This window comes from Strix uralensis, unplaced genomic scaffold, assembly GCF_047716275.1.
Source record: "Strix uralensis isolate ZFMK-TIS-50842 unplaced genomic scaffold, bStrUra1 scaffold_94, whole genome shotgun sequence".
Taxonomy (NCBI): domain Eukaryota; kingdom Metazoa; phylum Chordata; class Aves; order Strigiformes; family Strigidae; genus Strix; species Strix uralensis.
The window spans coordinates 569,583-587,000 of record NW_027436741.1 but is presented as its reverse complement, the minus strand read 5'-3'; the positions used below and the strand labels follow the sequence as shown (position 1 = coordinate 587,000).

The window sequence follows — 17,418 nt, the reverse complement described above, 5'->3', positions numbered from 1 at the left end:
TCTGTAGGATTTAAAAAGATCAGTTTTTATAACACCGATTTCTGATCAGGTGTACATAGGGAGGTGGCCAAAGGTAATACCAGCAGTGGTGACTCTGAAAATCTTGGAGTAAAAAGCCTTGTTCACATTTTTTAATATTTGATTAAACAGCTTAGAAGGATTTCCTGGTAGTTATTTGGGCACTAACAAATGGTCAGGCTATTGTAATATGTATGTTAAGCTCTCTCCAACGTTCAGGTGTAATCAGGATCCTGAACCTGGTATTAGCCCTCTCACTGATCATATGGGCCGGGTATATTGATGGAGTGACACTGAATGTCTGCAGGTGCCTGACTTGTCACACACACGGCACCTCTGGGCATGTGAAGCAGGTGGAGTCTGCAGGTGTGCAAGGGTCAGCAGGTGTGTATTGTATGAAAAAGGACCTGTCAGTCACACAGTGTGTTCCCTGGGTTTCGGTGAGAGCATTTCATGGGTAGAGCATTACACCAATGATCCTTCTCCCAGAGGCAGGGAAGGCGAATCACCGGGACACTGGTACCTGCCTAAAGTCACCAGAGAGTCCGCTGGCAGGAGCTGCCTCTGCATCTCATAAATCTCTTGTCCATTTTATGTCCACACAACCACAAGAAGACATTCGTATTGAATTATTTTCTTAAAAACTCTGGAAGTGCTGCTCTATTGTTACAGGCATTGTATTTCAGAATGCTTTCAGGTGTTTTCAAGCGTTATAATTCTCCATATTCAGAGAAAAGAGGAAAAACGCAGACCCCTTTTTTTTTCTTGCACCGAAAAAGGGTTGCACACCCAGATGCAAAATCCCCTCCCAAAGCAGATTTTACAGCTCAGTTATTAACCCCTGGAAAAGAATTCACACTGGGAGTGCTGACAGTTCCCTAATTACAGAGATTCTAATAGAACCCGTAATAATAAGGTAGCACCCAAGTTCGCTGAGCTGCTGTGTCAGCTGTCGAACCCAAGCTCACAGAAATCTCTTTCTGAGTGGAAATGTGGGGTGGTGCCATTCAGGGCTGGTTTGCATCTGCTGTTCTCGGTGAGCATGCTGGCTGATGTATGAAATGGTGTTTTCCTGCCGTTAGGGCTGCCTGGCCTGCTGCTGGAGGTGTGTCTGAACACAGCTGAGGTTATCTCTGTGCCTTTGAAACGAAACCCAGTGCATTCTTAGACTAGATAAACACCAGTGTTATTCTGGGCAATTGAGGAAGGATTAGCAGTGTTAAAAATGTTAATTTTTCTTTTTCGTTAAAAAGATCCTTAAGGCTAACTTCACTTTGAAGCAGCGGTATTTCAGTTACAGTGCAATAGTCTCCACAGCAACACTTGCCCACACGGGGTGGGAAACTGATACACCAGTGACCCAATTTTTCAAGGTCTGTCCACTTTCCATTCTGCTGTGTCATAAGCTAAAGATTTTTCCAACTTACTTTAGACTATAGAAACTAGTTAATGGAGTTGGACTTGGTGAGAGCAAGGGCCTTGAAGGGGCATTGCATGTGCAGTGCTGGAAGTTCCCCTGCGGAACAAATCCTGTCCCAGGTGAGCTGCCGTCCAGAAGTGAGCACTGGGTCACGCTGGGTGCTGTAGGCAGACCACAGTCTCTAGGAGCAGCTGATACTTGGACTTTTTTTCTGGGCTGTGAACACACTGCCAACACAACACCTGGTAGTGCCAAACCAAACATCTGAGCCTGGGTCCTTCTAAGAATTGACCTGATTGAGCTGTAACTGGTAGTCTGGTGTGCTGCGAGACTTCTGGAGTAGGAGAAAGATAGAAAGGGTTGCTGCTAAAAACAAACATCTTCTGTGCTTGATTTTTAAAACATACTTTCAATATGGGATGAAAAAGTACATTTTTAGAGTAATTTTGTGTAGTAAACAGGGCATTTGAGATAACGGTGATGATAGTGTTGATGTGTCTTCAGGAGCTAATCTTTAACATAACGGCTTCTCTGATGGCTGCTCAGACAATCACATTGATCACTGAGTGCTGCTGAGACACAGACTGTGCTTCCAGCATTGATCCATGACAGCATGAGAATACTTTGGGTAAGTAGTCATGTATAAAATTAACTGCAGTTTTATTTTTCAAGTGATGTAATGTCAGGAAAATTAAAGAAGTCTTCACCCATATCAAAAAAATCAGTTTTATTTCATATTTATTGATTATAGTGTTTTAATTAGCATGACTTCATTTCTAAAAAATTAGCAAAATTGTATTGTTTTCCTGAAAGTAAGCAGTTAAGTACTAACTGAAACATAGTTAAATTTCTTTGGCTCTTAGAGCTGGAAGGAACAAGTTGTTTTTGCAGGTGGATTCATAAACATGGCTGTAATATCTAATAATGCAAAGTCTCTTTTCTTTTATGTTATAAATTAAGACAAATGCCAGGATCTGGTTTTGGTGCTACTGGATGTCCTCTCCTGCTAACATTCATTTGGGGGAAAAACGACTGGAAAATGCTGAATAAAGCTTGAAGGCCTGAAGCCATAGGCTGGGGCTCTCCCAGACAGCTGCTGCTTCAGCTGCAGCCATTGAGAACCCTCCGCAGAGCCGTCTCGGAAGGGCCAGGCGCTGCCTTGGGCTGGCAGCCATTTTTAGGCTGTTCTAAAAGCCGGTGGGAGAGCAGTGCTTACCCCTGGAGCCCAGGCTGGGAGCGCTGTGTGCAGGTCATTGCTGCTGACCTAAATCCCAGACCTGGGGTTCAGTGCTGTGCAGTGTGTGTGCTGCACAGCTCAGGGGGCAGCAGGCAGTCACTGCTAGTGCTTTGGGACTGGGACCACCAAAACTGCAGGTCAGGGGGAGACACGAAGGGAAAAGCTCTGCTGTGCCCTGCAGCCACTTACAGCTGCTGTACAGTTTTCTTACTGTTTCTGTTTGCCATGTCCTGATGGCTGTGGTAGTATGGTGTGTGCTATTTAAAGCTGACTGATAAACCAGAGCCAACCCAAGGTGTTGCAGGATCCCACTTCTCTTGTCCCTTAATCAGCAGACAAGCCATTGCCGTAATGTGGTGGGACAAAATTTCTTGTCCTTTCATGTTGCATCACAGCGAGAACAATGCAAGAATAGATCTCTGTCAATTTTTTCAGTACTTCAAGCTAAAATATCTCAGTTATTTTAAAATGTTCATTTTGAGATGTCAGTGATGATCCATGAGGCTGGGAAGATTCTTAATTTATGAAACCAGTTTGGCTGTCACATCTCACTTTTCAAACTTAATGGATTCAAATTCCAAGTTATTTTTCCCTTGCATTCTGAGTCGCTCATTTTATTTTGTTGATCTGTGATAGAGAAGGTGGCTGAAATAAAACTAGAAGAAAAAAAGCAAAAATTATTAATGTCCAGGTGATAAGGATATGTTCTTGCCCTTATCTCTTCTTCTCGACACCCCTCACCACCTTTAGCCTCACTTTTTTCTGCTTTCCATGCTTCCAGTTTGAAACTGGGTTTTTTATCTTTTTGGTCTGCATTTTCTTCCTGTTGCTCTTTGCTGTGCTCAGATCCTGGTTCTAAAGAGATGGTGAGTCTTATTTTCAGCACTCGATGACTGACAGTGGAATTTCTTTGATGAGGCAGACTGTGCCTGTAGAGTCTGTTCTTTGGCTCTGGCACCAGTACAAGCTTTCCCGAGGGCTCGCTGCTGAATGTGATGCTCATCTCTAGTCTAGACAAAACCTTGGCACCTTTGATTCATTTACTGTCTCTTTTACATTTCCTTCCCTGTATATCCAAACACTGATATTGCTTGGAGTCATGTTTAGAATATTTAGTACAAGCAATTAGAGAGCTTTTTGGCTACTGTCTTTTTATTTTTAGAATCTCTGTGAGGCAGAGTGAGGGAGTTACCTCTGGGGAGTGCAGCTGTCAGCATGTGTTTTAGATTCCATCTGTGGCAGAACTGAATTTCTGCATGGCTCACCAGACCAACCTGCAGCCAGAGGACTGGCTCTGAAGAAATCCATGCTTTTGGTTCCTGAGGTCTTTGACTCAGTCCTGAGTATTCTGGCAGTCATAGCCAGAACACTTCAGTGTTTTGTGGTGGGTCTTTTTGGTTTGTTTTGCCTTTTTTTTTTTCCGCACCAGGAGTGGGACAAATACAAATGCTATTAAAGAAAAAGTACAAAAAACTTCAGTGCTGGTAGTGGGTCATTACCACAGGTAGTTACAAACTGTACAACAGAAAGAAATTTGCTTGCTTTTGAAATGTGAACCATCTTCTAAATGTAATAAGGGCACAGAGAAGTACGCTGTGTTGAGAAGTGACCCTACTTGTTTGGAGAGCAAAGCACGGAAAGGCAGCCCTGCAGCTGGGGGTCAGCTGGGACCCACTGAAGCCAGGAGCAGGCTGTTGGGTGCCCGCCGCGGGGGCTGCAGGAGCCGGTGGTGCCGGGGCCAATCCTCCAGCCCAGGGGGGCTCTTGCCAGAGCCAGCAGGTTCTGCGGAGGGCAGCGTGCCTGGGCAGCGAGCTCTGGCCCAGCACTGCTCTGCTCTGGGCAGGGGCAGCTGCTTTTGTAGGACAGTGTCACTGGCACAGAGACTCAGACGGGGCAGATGGCACTTGCTGGATGTTTTCCTGAGATTTCTGGCACAGCAGAAGTTGTCTCCAAGAGTCTGACAAAGTTGCCCGTGTAATCCGTTTGTGTTTGTCAGTGCAAGGAAAACAGATTTTTCAGTGTTTTTAATTTGCCTTTAAATAGAGAATAGGAAAAAAAGATCCTAACTCTGTATTTTTTTGTCAGACAACAGCTTAGAACCAGAGAAGAGATACTTATGAGTAAAATAAAACATTCAAATTACCTTAGTGGATCATTGGCAGCAAATTATGTTTCTGTGTTTAAAAACAATGACATATTTTGATTTTTAATTGGAACTGGGCACGCAACTCCTTGAGGTTTTTTGAAAGCTTCACCATTCCCAAATGCCACCTTCAGAGATGTACACATTACAGAACAGGTTAAACTGCCCCTTCAGTTTTCTGCTTGAAATGTGTCATAACAGTTCAGTTAATTTTGTTCAAAACCTGTAAATATAAAGGTTGTGATGGTAAGTAACAGAGCTTTGTCTCTCTGCCAAAAAGGCACTCAGTAGCATCTTGCATTGTCACTACAGATTTTGGACATAATAAAAAAGTAAGCAGTACTAATAATGACCATAGCAAAAACTGATCAATAACACCACTCTATAGATATCCTAATAGCAATTAAAGTGGGAAGTTCATGGTAGTTTTTAATTTTGCAAGGGAAAAAGACTCACTGAGTAAATGCTCGCTATTCCTCTGTGAAACTTCTTGTGAAGGGAGAGCAGCACGAGCCAGAACTGTGGCCTGATTTCACATGTACATCCAACTTCCATCGTGGCTTCGAAGTGTAGAACGGAGAGTCACATGCAGCTGGTTTCTCCATAGCTAGAAAAGTTAGAAACAGAGGGATTTCTGTATTTTCAGAATGACCTCTTGTACTAAGCTACACATTTTCCCCAAAGCATTGTTTAATAAATCTGACACACTAATGGAGTAACTTAAGGTCTGCAGGGAAATGAAATAAAACTTGTCATCTTTTAAACTCTTTAAACCCTGATCTACAGCTTCTGAAAGAGCACTGGGGACGGGGGAAACGGATTTTTGTGGGCTTTGCAGTGAAAGAATAGGTAGCATTATCAAATGAAAAGAGCGTGTTTGTGTTGGTCAAAAATAACCATTGCATGCTTGTGGCTAGGCGTGTTCTTAGGAGGATTGATGCTTAAGTCACTGAAAGGAAGGAGAAGAAGAAGTAATGACTAGAGAAGAAGTTAGTATTAAATTGGAATGAAACTAAACAGAAATCATAGGCTACTATAAAGTTAGTCCTCCAGCATTCTGGAAAAGTCCTACTAAACTGAGAGTCCGAGTCCTGTTTCTGTTCTGTTATTTATGTAAGTGAATGGTGTATCTTAATCCAATTTTAAATGAGGGAAGAAACCTCCAGAACTGCTACCAATTTAACTTTATCTTGAAAGTCTTAGTGTGTTTTACCTGAAAAGTTGAGTTGCGAAGGAGCCTGCCTGGTGAGCTGCAGGAGGCGTGTAACACTAGCTTCTGGCTGTGCGTCCTTCAGAACGTGTTTAAAACGTGTCTGAGATACAGATGATTGGCCCGTGCTGTGTATTCTCAGTGGGTCAAGGAAAATACTGTTTCCTGAGCAAATTAGTATTTTTGGCTCTTTTTTTGGTGTGAAGAGAGGTGAAGGACTGCTATGTTCCAATGCTGGGTATAAGTTAGATTCCTTTCTGGCTGACACAGATTTTATTAATGACACGTACTTGTAAATCCTGTTCGGGTAAATGGAGCAGTTAGAAGATCAGCATCACAGAACATCACAGCCATCATTTAGATGCCAAGAGGTTTTTCCTTCATAAATAGACAAGAAGGGCAAAAGAGCAGTCCGGGGTCATGAAAGAATACTTGGAGTGAGATGCGTTCATATGGTTATCATGGAGCAGTTAGGATCACAGTCTGTATCTCAGTTTCCTGCTCTTTCATAATTACAGTGTGACGTTTAGTTACAAATCCTTATTCATATTGGTATGCTCAGCCATCGTTTACTGAAAGAACCAGGACAGTAATTAAATCAGGCACACTGCCTTTCTTTTCTCCTTTGATTTTATATGTACATTGAAATGAAATGTCTTTTTTAATAATAATATCTGCAAGCAGAAAATAAATGTAATCATAATCATTGTGACAAATCAAAGCATACCATCCTATTTAAAGCAATTCTGCATTTTTAGATGGCAAGGGTTAAGTAGGGTGCCAAGTGCTGCTTTTCTGTCCTGCTTTGTGAGTGTACCGGGTCTGGCTGAGCCAGAATTGGTTTTCCCCTGTAACAGCCCTCATGGTGCTGTGTTTTATGTTGGGAGCTGGCAGGGTGTTGATAGCACACTGGTGTTGTGGCTACTGCTGAGTGGTGCTTACACAGCACCAAGGCTCTTTCTGACATTTCCCCCCCCCCCAGTGGGACGGGGTGGGCAAAATCTTGGGAGGGGACACAACCAGGACAGCTGACCCGAACTGACCAAAGGGATATTCCAGACCATATGACGTCTGCTCAGTATAAAGCTGGGAGAAAGGAGGAAGGGGGTGGGGTCACCCTTCGTCCTCCAAGGCAACCACTACGCGTATCGGAGCCCTGCTTCCTGAGAAGGCTCGACATCGCCTGTTAATGGGAAGTAGAGAATAAATCTGTTTTCCTTTTTTTGCTTCCGCGCGCGGACCTTTGCTTTGCTTTGCTTATATTAAAACTGCTGTTGTTTTACCCACAAGGGTTGGATTTTTTTTTTCCTTTCTTATTTTCTTTCCCGTCTTTGCCCTGTTGAGAAAAAAAGGGGAAGGGGGGGGGAAGTGATAGAGCGACTTGGTGGGTACCTGGCATTTAGCCAAGGTCAAACCACCAGAGTCTCTTTTGGCGCCCAACGTGGGGCGGGACAACAGCAGTTTATATTAATTGTGCTATAGCTATAGCAGTTAGTAAGCGACAAGCTCTTGTGCTGGTCACGGGTTTGTTTATTGCTCTGCTTTTCTTTATTTTGCTAAGCTCGGGAACATGCTGGAAGAAATTGGGAACATCATGAGTGGTTTTATTCTGCAAGCTCCCGAAGTACTTATTAATTCTTATGTTAGCTCTTTGATACTGTTCATTGATGCTATTTGCCTATTGTGGGCTGTGTGGAGCTCGTTAGGTTTTTGGTGTAAGAGAAGGCAAATTTTGGGTGAGAGAATACCAAAATGTGCCCTGAGGCGGCCTGTCCCTGGGTGGCAGAGGGAGTGGAAGGATTTGGGCAGATTCCTAGGACGGTTATCACCTCCTGTAGCCTGGGATCTTACCCCTGAACAGGCAAGCAACCCCGCAAAATTGACACAACACCTGATAGAAGGGTGCCTTGTCTATCCCGATGAAAATCAGCAACTCCTAGCGCTGTACTGGGGCCTGGCCTGTGCTTATCGAGCTGCAGTTCAGTGCTCTCAAAGGACTGTGGTGGAAACGGGAACTCAAACAAAAACAATAACAGCAGAGATTGCCCCAGTAGTAAAAAAGAAACAGTGGACAAGGAGAACAACAGGTCCATACCCTCGATTAATAAGGGACGAAAAAGAAGAGGAAGAAGCGGGTCCTTCAGCAAAGGGGTCAGAAGAGGGAATAACAGAGCTCAAACAGGAGGCAGAAACTACCTGGTCCCTGACATCATCAGAACTGCGAGATCTGCGGAAAGACTATAGCCGCCAGCCGGGTGAGCGGATTGCTGCCTGGCTGCTTCAACGCTGGGATAATGGGGCTGATGCTCAGCAGCTGGAAGGTAAGGAAGCCCAGCAGCTGGGTTCCCTTGCTAGAGATCGAGGAATTGAAAGGGGAATTGGAAAAGAAACAGGAATTTGCAGTCTGTTGAGACGGTTCCTTTCAAGTGTTAAAGTAAGATATCCCTTCAAGGAAGATCTTACGGACAACTCCCCAGGGAAGTGGACTACTGCAGATGAAGGTGTGCAGTACCTGAGAGAAGTAGCAGTGCTGGAAGTCATCTATGGTGATCCAGATAATGATGAAGCCCCTAAAAATCCAGAGGATGTCCTGTGCACATGGGCCATGTGGAGGAAGGTGATTAAAGGTGCACCATCCTTGTATTCTGCTGGCTTGGCTGCGATGTACTATCCAGAAATGGATGTGGGAGAAGGACTAAGATGTACGCCAACTGTGGAGGCAGTCTCTTCCTGGCTTCAGAACTTTGAAGAGAGTCTTGGTACCTCCTCATCTCTACGGGCGAGTGCCTTAAATGTCAGGAGCACCCCAAGAAATCAGTTCTCTTCCACCCCAGTCAGAGGGAAAGGGAAACCTAGGCGCATGACACGTGGCGAACTTTGGTTCTTCCTGCGTGACCAGGGGGAGAACATGAGGAAGTGGGATGGTCAACCCACCTTCAAGTTGGAAGCTCGTGTACATGAATTGCAAGGAAAGACCCCTGCCAAGAAGACATCCAAGAAGGTTGTTAATGTAGCTGGTGTGAAACCGCAAGAAAGTAATCAGCGATCTCCCAGATACAGGAAGACTGAGATCACCTCCCTTGGCCCTGATGAAGGAGTCTCCGGCCTGGCACGGCAAGGGTCAGACAGTGAATACTCTGACCAAGAACAGGAATAGAGGGCCCCTGCCTCCAGCCAGGAGGAGGAAAGGGATGATCGGGTGTATTGGACAGTGTGGATTCGATGGCCTGGCACATCAAATCCACAGAAGTACCAGGCTTTAATCGACACCGGGGCACAGTGTACATTAATGCCATCAGGCTATAGAGGGGCAGAACCTATCTGGATCTCAGGAGTGACAGGCGGATGTCAAGAACTGTCAGTACTGGAGGCCGAGGTTAGCTTGACCGGGGACGAGTGGGAAAAACGTCCCATTGTAACTGGCCCAGAAGCCCCTTGTATCTTGGGCATTGACTACCTCAAGAGGGGGTATTTCAAAGACCCAAAAGGATACCGATGGGCTTTTGGTGTGGCCAGTGTGAACACAGAGAAAGTCAAACAGTTGTCTAATCTGCCTGGCCTCTCGGAAGATCCTTTTGTTGTAGGACTGTTGCGAGTTGAAGAACAACAGGTGCCAATTGCTACGAGGACCATGCACCGACGGCAGTATCGCACGAACCGAGACTCTCTGGCTCCCATCCAAGAACTGATCCATCAACTGGAGACCAAGGTGTCATCAGTAAGACACATTCACCTTTTAATAGCCCAATATGGCCAGTGCGAAAGTCTGACGGAGGGTGGAGGTTGACAGTAGACTATCGTGGCCTGAACGAAGTGACGCCACCACTGAGTGCTGCTGTACCAGATATGTTAGAGCTCCAATATGAACTGGAGTCAAAGGCAGCCAAGTGGTACGCCACAATCGACATCGCCAATGCATTCTTTTCAATTCCTTTGGCAGAAGAGTGCAGGCCATAGTTTGCTTTCACGTGGAGGGGTGTCCAATATACCTGGAATTGACTGCCCCAGGGGTGGAAGCACAGCCCCACTATTTGTCATGGACTAATTCAAACTGCACTGGAAAAGGGTGATGCCCCTGAACATCTACAGTACATCGATGACATCATTGTGTGGGGCAACAAGGCAGAAGAAGTGTTCGAGAAAGGACGAAAAGTAATTGAGATTCTTCTGAGAGCTGGGTTTGCCATAAAGAAAAGCAAGATCAAGGGACCAGCACAGGAGATTCAGTTCTTGGGAATAAAATGGCAAGATGGACGCCACAGGGTTAATTCTACTCAAAATTATGCCTCCTCAGAGTGCTATGAGTGATAGTTTCTTGGTGCTTGAGGCTATAGCCAGAAAACTTGAGGTGTAGCAGGTAAGTCTCCCTTTGTTTGTAAGTGGGAATGGTGTCGGGCTGTCATTGTCACTTGATGTATTTTCTTTCTTGGTAACAGGCAGATGCTGGAATAAGCCCGCATGTTTTCCCCTCAGCTCGTCCAGGCTCAGCCACTAAAGATGCTGGAGCAGGGATGAGGCGGTCAGGCTCCTGTGAACGGTGACTGCTTCCAGTCCTTGTGTGGTACCATGTCTGCTGCCTCCCGCCATGGTTCCCAAGGGACACACGGCTCATTCTGTAGTGCTGTTACTTCCTTTAAGGATCTGTTCCTAAGATAATTCTTCAGTTCCCTTTCTCTTATTTTTCAGTTATTATTCCTTATTCTCATTGTTCTTTTACAGGGCTGTGTCAAACTATACAAAACCCATTACTGTTGTATGGTTTTACAAAATATTTTTTCAGCTACATTTGAATTTTATTCTTTCCTTCTACCATTTGTTTGTGGTCTAATTTTTTTTAATGGCAGGGTAATATTTCTTGATGTATTAACAGTCCTCCTCTAACCAGTCAGAGTAGCGCATATTCATTTTGTTGTAACGCTTTTGCTCTGCTTCCTTAATTTTTTTGTTTTTGATTGCATTTTAATCCCTTTCCCTTTGTCCAGCTTTTGATGTTATTTAAATTTTGAGCTGTCCGTTGTAAACAGTTGTCTATTATGTTGTTAGTCTTTTGTTTTTGAGGAGTTGTAATGGATTATTTAAGCCTCCTATGTATCTCTGGGACTCTCTGCTTCTACTTTTTTCACAGAAGTAGACTTGAATTCTGTTTTCACTTATTTCTGAGTTATTTTCCCCACATGTACTTGAAATCCAAGAGGCTCAAAGTCTTCTGTTGTATGGGTTCAATGACAGTACAGTATCTCTTGGTCAGCAACCTTTGTTACTTTTCAATTCCATACCTTTCTCTATTAGTAAGAGGTTATTTAGAATTTATTTTCCTTTTTATGGATTTACCATACTTATATTAGATTCTTTCAGTATTAGCCTTTTTATTAAAGAAACTGAAAGCTTAGAATTCAGCTAGCAATTGTGAACATGTAAACTCTGATTTGAATTTTTGGTTCTTCTGTAGGTTTGTGAAATCTTGGATCAAATTGCTAAACTTGTCAGAGGGTGCTATGCAAGTTGAGCACAAACTAAAGCACTTTGAATTCAGACGATCTTTCTTAGTCTTAATTCCTCACCTGTAAAATAGGGTGAGTATTTCTAAACTTTGTAGTCAGTTTAGACTTTATGGCTTTTAAGCAAGAATTCTTCTAGGAATTTATACTAAATTTATACATCTGTTGTGTCCTCTAAAACCAATTCAAGGATTTTTGATTTGCTGATTTTTCCCTTTTTTTTTTTAATGATTATGCATGTAAATCTGCTAACAGGACTTCTAAATGATTTTTTTATTTGCCTTGTAAAATGTAGGGCTTAATCCGTTATCAAGCGTTCAGTACATATTTGTAAACTACAGGCTAGAACTAAAATACTGTATTTGTATCACTACTTTTTTTTTTAACTGTTGTAAATTCACAGGGAATTGTGAAGAGAGGTGAAGTTGTGTTCGAGGCTGCCAGAAGCCGCAGAATCCCAATCCTGATGGGAACACCTGGAGGTGACCAGAAGAGGACAGTGCGGATTGTTGCCGATTCCATCCCCGACTTGCCTGACCTGGGGCTTATTGACAAGGAGCTGGCAACCAGTGGAGCTGGAAATCCCAAGGTAGAACAGATGATTAGAGACTCTACTAAAGCCTTAAGCAACTTGTCACTGCAATGACAACTTACTGCATTTTAGGAAGCAGCTTCCTGGTTTAGGAGCAGGAAGTCTCCATATCATTATCAGGGTTAATATAACATATTTAAAAAGGACTCAACGTGCCAGTAAAATAACAGAGTAGAGATAATATGCAGTCACAGAATAATTGTGTCTAATTTCTGAAGCTATCTTGAGCAAAGGCAACAAGTCCTTCTAAGGTATTTGAGACATACACTCAGGGGTACTGTCTTTCAGTTTATAATATTACTGTAGAAAACTCTGATTGCTTCTCTTATTGTTATGGGTTGTCTGTTATGTTGAAAGAACTTGTAGCTGGTATCCAAAGACTGTCCCAGACCTATTTCAGATGATGCAGTTCAGACTGTGGTGGGAGAAAGGACTAAACTACTGGCATTTTTTTTAGATACTGCATTTTATTTATTGCTTTTTTTATTGCAATATTGTTATAAAATGGGTTCTGTGCGGGCTTCAACTGTCAGTTCAATACTAAAGTTCAGTGCAATACTATAAAAAACAGTTCAGTTGGTAGGCTTTTTAAGCCATAGCCTATTAGAATGAAAGTTCATTAATTTATACTTTATTCCTGTTGTTGATAGGGACTTAAATCCTGCTTATAAACACCTTGAGAAATAAAATATGAACTGCCTTTGGCTCCATATGCAAATGAGCCATAAGGGCTCAGCATTAGCAGTCTAGTTTTTGCCTCCTGCATATAAAAGGCAATAGTTACTTGTAAATCACAGAGTAAAGAAACTACAATAAAATGAAAACTGGTTTTAGAGTTCTGCAAATTCCTGCAGAAAACCTGTAGAACTATAGGGTATCTTTTATTATTGCCAGCTTGTCATGTATAAAACAGGGAAGAGTAAATCTTGATTTTTTTTTTTTTTTTTTCCCCCAACTAGTGCTGTGTTTTTCACTTGCCTGAAGAGTAACGGTACTCATAGTTGCAGTCATAGTTTGTAACCAAATTGTTCATATTTACAGATAAAAATACAGTGAAATTTCTACATTAAGTTAATGTGCTAACTTTATATGGGAGCTTCTAGGAGGACTTCGGAACAAAATAGTGTATTCAAAAGCAAATTCAGTACACTAACTGTAAAGTTTGGGTTTATTTAAGCTGGTATATTTTGCATTAGGTACTGTTTGTAGCATTGGGTTGTAAACATACTAAACTGTATATTTTTCAAGAGCTTTTTTAAATTCCAAGTATTCACTGGTTTGTAGTATAAGTTTCACGTCATATTTAGGTTTGAGCCTTTCTATGAAGGAGCACCAGTATTTTCCTTGCAGTAGAATTGGTGTGTAAGCTGTTTAAGGAATGTTTAATTCTAATTAGAATACTTACCTCACTTAGTGTTAATTTTTAGATTGGGCTTTGTTGATTGTAAGAACTTGCATAATTGCTATAAATATCTGCTTTAAAACAGATTTGACATATTGCACGAATCTTGAGTTGTAACACTGTTATTGAAAAGCACTTTTAAATTTCTTACTAGAAGGACCATCAGAGTACAACTAATGTTGAGATTTATTTTTTCTATACTGTCTGATGTTACTGAAAGATGTTATTCTTTCATATATTTTTTATAAAATTATAAATTACATTTCTATAAACTAAAACCCTGTCATAGTACCATATGGTCTTTTCCAAAACATTTTCTGTTTGTGTTAACATGTTTATATTATTTTCCCTTGGTGGAGATTAAAATGATGTTGAACAATGCTGACTGACTTTCACTTTCTTTTCACTTCCCGTGTATCTTGGCTGTCAAAAACTTCAAATGGAACAGTTTATTGGAAAGACAAGGAGATGTGTTTTTCATAGTTAATGTAACTGATACTGCAGTGAGTCTTAAGGGTGAGTAGTACAAGGTTTGTCAGCGGCGAATGACTTCTCTAAGAGTTAATGTGTTGACCTCTTAAGGTGAGCTTGGAAGTTCTGTATCCAAATACTTTTTAAGATGTCATCGTAGGGGGTTAAAGTCACTTTATAATTCCAAGTTATGTGCCATTACCTATGTTGTTGAAAGTCCTGTTTTAATTATTTTATTGTTACAGGTGTTAAACTGTAAACTAAGTGTCTGTTAAGCTGCGGTAGTTTGTTAGAGGTCTTTTATAGATCAGCATCTCAGAGAACCAAACATTTGCAGCAGAGCCTGCTAGTTTTCAGACTCACCGGTAAAATTTGTGATTGTTAAGCAACAGCCACACTGACTGCATTTTCAGTGTTCATTGTAAAGTTAGAATTGGTGAACAGGTAACTCCTCCTTCGTACTTTTCAAAAATTTTGATTTAGTGTCATATTTGACTTGGTTGTTAAAACCAAAATATTAATTTCTACACATTAACAAACTGGTCCAAGATAAATGTGTACTATGTTTCAAAAAGAAGTGGTGAAACCATTTCTAAGTTGAATTTAGACCACAGATACTGTACGATTCACAGTTCAGCTTTATTGAGATTGCCTGGCTGTAAAAGGAAGGAAATTGATGTAACATGTACTTGGATCCATTTATGTTTAAGGGGAAAAAACCCCAGTTATTCTTTCTTAAGATGGAATAAATCAGTGATCATTAGGCAAAGTTCACTGAAAATTTCATCATGAAAACCTTGCCTTGACCTACCACCATCAAAATTTTTAGCTTTGACAAGAACTTTTGTGGAACACGAAGACCTATGAAAGTCTCCTAGGAGAATGCCATATAGCCACAAACTTTATGGGGGAAAAGGGTTTTGTTGGTTTTTTTTTTAATTGCAGTGGTAACTATAAAATCCTCCCATAATAGGAAAGAGTGTTTCAGAACTGATGCCCTAACTTACAACCAAAAAATTATCTCGAGGAAAGATCTAGTAGGTCTTGTCTTTCATAATAAGGCATTAGTTTGACTCAAATTACTTAGAAAACAGAGAGGATTGTTCAATAGCTTATAGTTAATGTATGAACATGCATTTCTTGCTAGTCATCCATGAGTGAAATTTATTTAAAAAATAAACTGAAAAGTTGGTGTTTTCGTCTATTTGATTTGACAGTTGGTGCATCGAGCTCCAGCCCCCCTTGCCTCTCTGACAGCTGACACGCAGTGTAGAGCTTGGCACTGGAAACACTGGGTGTTGTGCTTACACTGGCTAAATCCTAGCTTTAGATGGTAATAGCAATCTCTTTCATGCTGAAGGTATGATTTTTTTTTGTTTGTTTGTTTGACTTTGGTGTTTTCATTGTGAAGTCCCAGACTTGTATCATGAATACAAGGAAGAATTTGAGTCACACTTTTAACCGTTGAGCATGCCTTCATTCATCCCCTGATGACATCTGTACTTTGTTGAAATCCCCTTTGCAGTTCCCCTTTGTTATCTCCAAGGTTTCTTTGGTCTCCAAGGCCCGCTCAGGACTCCTCCGCTCCCATTGCCAAGCTCTCGTGAGGGCTCTTTGAGCTCCTTTTTTCCATTTGGAACCCTTCCTGCATCCGCATCTGTTACCCCAGTCGGTCTTTCTGTCCTCCCATCCATTCGGTGCACCTCCATTCAGTTCCCCAGCCCCCTGAGGACATCTCTACTTTGTTCGATTCCCTTTTGAATTCGTTGCATCCCCGAGACTTCTTTGGTCTCTCTAATCCCCGTGACAATGCCTCTCGTTTTGCCAGAACCTTTTCTGAAACCATCTTTGTGCTCCAGAGCCATCTATTTGTTTTCCATCTTATCACATGTCTTATTTGGTATCTGGTATCCCAAAGACGTGTGTCGTCAGCTTAGATCTCTTCCGGAGTTTTTCAGAGAAGAGGATCACCTTCATATGTTATCGATAAATCTCCTGTGGGGGTGTTTGTCATGTTTTGCAATTTATTTTTGTTCTAGCAACTTAGGTGTTAGTTAGGCTGGTTCATACAGTTTCTGATACATGTCATGCAATTCCGTGGTTTTTTGTCTATTCTGTCCTTTGGGACTCTTAGGGGAGTTAGTCAGAATGTCAAGGTCACTCTGAATTGTTGGCAATGTGCAGTAAATAATTTATATTGCAGCCTGTGGTATTTCTGAGAAGGAAATCTTATAGGATCTAATTCTGCTTTGTTCTTTACTCCTATCTAGAACATGGTTTTGTTAGAAGTTAGGTCGCGTGCGTGGTCTTGCTAGAAAAGAAGCGAACCCAGTAGCATTTTTGTTTTTCACAGGAAACTAAAGCACATCGTTTAGGATAATGATATCGCTATTGCATGTACCCAACTACTTCCCGACATCACCCCCCCAAGAGAGATGACAACGACAGCACCGCCACAACACAGACGATGACATGGGCCCACGCCCCCCCCCCCCCCCCCCGACAGGCGACGACTTCGGCCCCACCCCCCCCAAGACAGGCGTCGAGCTCGCCCCCCACCCCCCCCACCCCCAAGACAGGCGACATCGCCCCCCCCCCAAGACCTCGACCCCCCCCAAGACAGACGATGACCTCGCGCCCCCCCCCCCCCCCAAGACAGACGACGACATACAAATTTCTAATGGAGGTCTCTGTATTACCATCCCTTTTTTGCGTAGTTCTTTCCTCCTATTCATGAGGTTTATTAAGTATGGTTGCAAATTGTCTTTTTCCAATACTGGGTGATCAGTGGGAAATTCCATATCATAGGGCATACCATATAGCATTTGGAATGGGGATATTCCAGTATCAGTTCGGGGTTGGGTCCGGATATTCAGAAGTGCTAGGGGTAAGCACTTAACCCAAGACATCTTTGTTTCTAACATGAATTTGGTAAGTTGTTTCTTGATTTCCCCATTCATTCTTTCTACTTTTTCTGAGGTTTTTTGGATGCCAGGGAGTGTGGAATTCCCACTTGGTCCCCAAGGAAGTCAATGTCTCTCTGATTATTTTAGACACAAAGTGGGGACCCCTGTCCGAATCGATTACTTCTATATTTCCATACCTAGGGATGATGTTTTCTAAGAGTATTTTTTTACCACAGTATTTGCTGTAGCTCGAGCGGTGGGAAAGGCCTCCACATAATGAGTGAGATGATCTACCAATACTAGGAGGTATTTGTACCGTCCTACTTTTGGTAGTTCTGTAAAATCGATTTGAATTCTTCCAAATGGTCTGTATGCCATATCCCGTCCCCCTTGAATCTTTTCTCTTAGTTGGTGCTTATTAATTTTCTGGCACGTTAAACAGCTTTTTATTATTTCCTTAGCAACATTATAAATCTCTATGCACATGTATTTAATAGCAAACTGATCTACTAACGTTTGTA

The 17,418-nt window shown here is 42.2% G+C and overlaps 1 long non-coding RNA gene across 1 annotated transcript in view; it reads right to left on the bottom strand.

The window, feature by feature from the left end:
• Nucleotides 1-3,919: 3,919 nt before the first annotated feature.
• LOC141938491 (uncharacterized) overlaps nt 3,920-17,418 on the bottom strand; it is a 31,632-nt gene continuing 18,133 nt past the window's right edge. Inside the window, exons 7-8 of the long non-coding RNA XR_012627310.1 lie at nt 5,275-5,425; nt 3,920-5,041 (exon numbers count right to left, since the gene is read on the bottom strand). This is a non-coding gene — a long non-coding RNA (uncharacterized LOC141938491). The remainder of the gene's footprint in view (nt 5,042-5,274; nt 5,426-17,418) is intronic.